Genomic DNA, 5,000 nt, shown 5'->3' with positions numbered 1-5,000 from the left:
GTCTCACGGGATGCGCGTCCCGGTCGCACGGGTCGCGCATCCCGGGAGGGCCGACGGAGGAAGCCGGCGCACGGCCGCCGCGCGGACGGCCGGCGGCGGCGCCCATGCGCCGGGGCCTCGGCGGGCGCGTGCCGGCTCCCTCGGGGACGAACGGTGCCGGGCGCGCCCGCCGCGAGGCGACGGACTTGTGCGGAGTGGAGCGGAAGTCCCGCCGCGGCAGCAGCAGCCCCCCCTCCCTACCACCCCGGCGGGGCATCCGCCCAAGGCCCACCCCAAGCGTTCCAAAGTACCGAGGAGCGTTGCAAACGGGAACGGCCCGGACACGCGTCCCGGTCTCACGGGATGCGCGTCCCGGTCGCACGGGTCGCGCATCCCGGGAGGGCCGACGGAGGAAGCCGGCGCACGGCCGCCGCGCGGACGGCCGGCGGCGGCGCCCATGCGCCGGGGCCTCGGCGGGCGCGTGCCGGCTCCCTCGGGGACGAACGGTGCCGGGCGCGCCCGCCGCGAGGCGACGGACTTGTGCGGAGTGGAGCGGAAGTCCCGCCGCGGCAGCAGCCGCCCCCCCTCCCTACCACCCCGGCGGGGCATCCGCCCAAAGCCCACCCCAAGCGTTCCAAAGTACCGAGGAGCGTTGCAAACGGGAACGGCCCGGACACGCGTCCCGGTCGCACGGGATGCGCGTCCCGGTCGCACGGGTCGCGCGTCCCGGGAGGACAGACCGAGCAAGCCGAGGTGCCGCTCACGGCCGCCGCGAGGGACGTACGGCGCCGGCGCCCGCGCCCCGTGGCACGGCCTAGAGCGTGCCCCCCTGCCACCCCATCGGGGCATCGGCGCAAAGCCCACCGCGGGGTAGATAACCGAAGGCAACGAGGGACGGTGGATGCACATATCCGAGCAGTGGCGATAGGGCCGGAGGGAGCACCGACAGGGCCGTGAGATTTTAAAGTACCGAGGGAATTTGCAAACCGGGCCCGCCCCTCCCCCCGTCCATCGCACGCCGATCGGGGGTCCGGCGCCCCGCGGGGGGCTGCCGGCATGCGCTCCCGGTGCAGGCATCGACGAGCCGCCCGCGACCTCCACTCGGGTCCGAGCCCCCAAGCGCGGATGCCGAAACGCGCCGGCCGCGGCAGCCCCACCCCTGCCACCCCATCGGGGCATCGGCGCAAGGCCCACCCTGGGGTAGATAACCGAAGGCAACGAGGGACGGTGGATGCACATATCCGAGCAATAGCGATAGGGCCGGAGCGAAGACCGAGGGGGTCGGGGGGTTTTAATGTTCCGAGGGAAGTTGGAAACGGGGCCCGCCCGGACGCCCGTCCCTCGCACGCCGATCGGGGGTCCCGCACCCCGCGGGGGGCTGCCGGCATGCGCCCCTAGTACAAGCATCGACGAGTCGCCCGCGACCTCCACTCGGATCCGGCGGCGCACGCGCGGATGGCGAAACGCGGCGGCCGCGGCTGCAGCCCCCCTACCACCCCGTTGGCGCGTCGGCGCAAAGCCCACCCCGGGGAGGATAACCGAAGGCGACGAGGGACGATGCATGCACATATCCGAGCAAATACCGAGAGGGTCGGGGGGAAGACCGAGAGGCAAGGGGTGTTTAGAGTACCGAGGGAAGTTGCGAAAGGGGCCCGCCCGGACGCTCGCCGCTCGCAGGCGATCCGGCGGGGCGCACGGAGGGCGCCGCCCATCGCCGGAGCTTGCTCGGTCATCTCTGCCGCACGGACACGTAAGCGCCGCCGCGCAAGGTTCGGCCGGCGGGGCGGACGGTTCGCCGCCGCAGGCCTTTCCCGCAGCCGGAACGTGGGCCCGGCGTTGCGCGCCGGCGGGCCGCGCAATCCGCCGGGGCGCACGGCGGGCGCCGCCCGTCGCCGGGGCTTCGCTCGGTCATCTCGGCCGCACGGACACGTGCGCGCAGCCGCGGAAGGTTCGGCCGGCGGGGCGGACGGTTCGCCGACGCAGGCCTCTCCCGCGGCCGGAACGCGGGACCGGCGTTGCGCGCCGGCGGAAGGCGCGATCCGGCAGGGCGCACGGCGGGCGCCGCCCGGGCTTCGCTCGGTCATCTCGGCCGCACGGACACGTGCGCGCCGCCCATCGCCGGGGCTTCGCTCGGTCATCTCGGCCGCGCCGCCACGTGCGCGCCGCCGCGGAAGGCTTGGCCGGCCGGGCGGACGGTTCGCAGCCGCAGGCCTTTCCCGCAGCATGCGCCCCTTCGCCCGAACGACCGCGGGACTCCGGTACGGCCTAGCCGTCGGCCGCCCGGCTGCAAGCCGTCGGGGCCGCTCGATCCCCGTCGCGTGCCGGCCGCCGCTCGGGCCAGCCGGCCGGCTGCCGCACGTAACCTCTGACCTCATCAGCGGTCGATCCGCACCGCGCTGGTCTTCGGTGTGGACCCGTCGGGGCCGTGCCGCGCCGGCCGTCGCATCCGGTTCCGCAGGCGCCGCCCGGTTGCCTCCCGCCCTCGTGCGCTCGCGCCGGCCGGGCGACGCGGTGCCCGCGGGACTCGGGCATGGTTGAGCCGTCGGCCGCCCGGCGGCATGCCGCCGCCGCTCCGCGCCGCGTGCCGGCTGCGCTCCTCCCCGCGCCCGTCCGCGGGCGGGCCCGCCGCCGCTCGCGCCGGCCGGGCGACGCGGTGCCCGCGGGACTCGGGCATGGTTGAGCCGTCGGCCGCCCGGCGGCATGCCGCCGCCGCTCCGCGCCGCGTGCCGGCTGCGCTCCTCCCCGCGCCCGTCCGCGGGCGGGCCCGCCGCCGCTCGCGCCGGCCGGGCGACGCGGTGCCCGCGGGACTCGGGCACGGTTGAGCCGACGGCCGCCCGGCGGCATGCCGCCGCCGCTCCGCGCCGCGTGCCGGCTGCGCTCCTCCCCGCGCCCGTCCGTGGGCGGGCCCGCCGCCGCTCGGCCTAGCCCCCCGGCTGCCGCACGTAACCTGCGACCTCGTCGGCGCTGGATGCGCGTCGTGACAGTTTTCGGTGGGGCGCCGCGGAGGCGCCGGGGGCCCATGCGACGGGCCAGGGGGCGAACAGAGGGCTCGGTCAGCCCTAACAGGGGACCGGCGACAAAGGAGCGGTCGCGCAAAGCTTCGTAAGGGACCCAGACGACGGGCCTACCGATCCGAAGCACCGCGCACGGACGCGCAGCGGGCCCACGACGGGCCGACACGGAAGGCCCGCCGCCAAGGCCGCAAAACCGACAAAGGAACCCACGGGGACGCACCAGAGCGGGCAAAGCTTTCACCGAACGGGACGGGACCGAGCCCCCGCAACAGGCGAGGGCGACGGATCCGACCAAGTAAGGCCGATCCCGCTCCACGCACGCGCGGCCGCAGGAACTTCGTGAGGGACGGGACGACCGGCCGACCGAACCGAAGCGCCGCGCACGGCCGCCGCGAGGGCCGGCCGGAGGCATAGACCGAGCGCCGCGCCAGCGGAAGGAGCGTGCCGGCTCCGTCGGGGACCACCTGCGCACGGTCCGTCCGAGCGAGCCGACGGACCGGCGCGGAAGGCCCGGCGCCGAGCCCGCAAAACCGACAAAGGAACCCACAGGGACGCACCAAAGCGGCCCAAGATTTCACCGAGACGGGACCGAGCCCACGCAACATGCGATGGCGACGGATCGGACCAAGTAAGGCCGATCCAACTCCGCGCGCGCGCGGCCGCGAGCACTTCGTGAGGGACAGGAAGACCGGCCGACCGAACCGAAGCGCCGCGCACGGCCGCCACAAGGGCCGGCTGGAGGCGTAGACCGAGAGCCGCACCAGCGGAAGGAGCGTGCCGGCTCCGTCGTGGGCCAACTCCGCGGGGCCCATCCGAGCGAGCCGACGGGCCGGCGCGGAAGGCCCGGCCGAACCCGCAAAACCGACAAAGGAACCCACAGGGACGCACCAGAGCGGACAAAGATTCGGGGCCGCCCTCCCTCACCGAACAGGACGGGACCGAGCCCACGGAACATGCGAGGGCGAAGGATCGGACCAAGTAAGGCCGATCCAACTCCGCGCGCGCGCGGCCGCGAACACTTCATGAGGGACGGGAAGACCGGCCGACCGATCCGAAGCACCGCGCACGGCCGCCGCAAGGGCCGACCGAAGGAATAGACCGAGCGCCGCACCAGCGGAAGGAGCGTGCCGGCTCCGTCGTGGGCCAACTCCGCGGGGCCCATCCGAGCGAGCCGACGGGCCGGCACGGAAGGCCCGGCCGAACCCGCAAAACCGACAAAGGAACCCACAGGGACGCACCAGAGCGGACAAAGATTTCACCGAACGGGACGGGACCGAGCCCACGCAACATGCGAGGGCGAAGGATCGGACCAAGTAAGGCCGATCCAACTCCGCGCGCGCGCGGCCGCGAAAACTTCGTCAGGGACGGGACGACGGGCCGACCGATCCGAAGCGCCGTGCACGGCCGCCGCAACGGCCGGCCGGAGGCGTAGACCGAGCGCCGCGCCAGCAGAAGGAGCGTGCCGGCTCCGTCGTGGGCCCGCTGCGCGTGGCCCATCCGAGCGAGCCGACGGGCCGAATCCCTCGAGGACGAACGGTGCCGGGCACGCCCGCAGCGAGTGCCCACGGCGGGCTTGTGCGGAGTGGAGCGGAAGGCCCGCCGCGGCGGCAGCAGCCCCCCCTCCCTACCACCCCAGCGGGGCATCCGCCCAAAGCCCACCCCAAGCGTTCCAAAGTACCGAGGAGCGTTGCAAACGGGAACCGCCCGGACATGCGTCCCGGTCGCACGGGATGCGCGTCCCGGTCGCACGGGTCGCGCGTCCCGGGAGGGCCGACGGAGGAAGCCGAAGTGCCGTGCGCGGCCGCCGCGACGGCCGGACGGCGGCGGCGCCCGTGCGCCGCGGCAAAGGCGGGAGCGGCCCGGCTCCGTCCGGGGCGCCGCGAGCTTCGGTCGAACCTTTGCCGTGACTCTTCGCAATAGGCCAAGCCCATTCACACTTGGCCAAGCCTAGGCCAAGCCAAGGCCTCCAATGCTTGGCCAAGTGCCTCCAAGGTCGGCCAAGACGGT

The sequence above is a fragment of the Phoenix dactylifera genome, chromosome 10 (genome assembly GCF_051530095.1).
Source record: "Phoenix dactylifera cultivar Ajwa chromosome 10, Ajwa_hap1_PhDact_Kaust_v1.1, whole genome shotgun sequence".
In the NCBI taxonomy this organism is placed as follows: Eukaryota; Viridiplantae; Streptophyta; class Magnoliopsida; order Arecales; family Arecaceae; genus Phoenix; species Phoenix dactylifera.
This window is presented reverse-complemented; position numbering follows the sequence as displayed.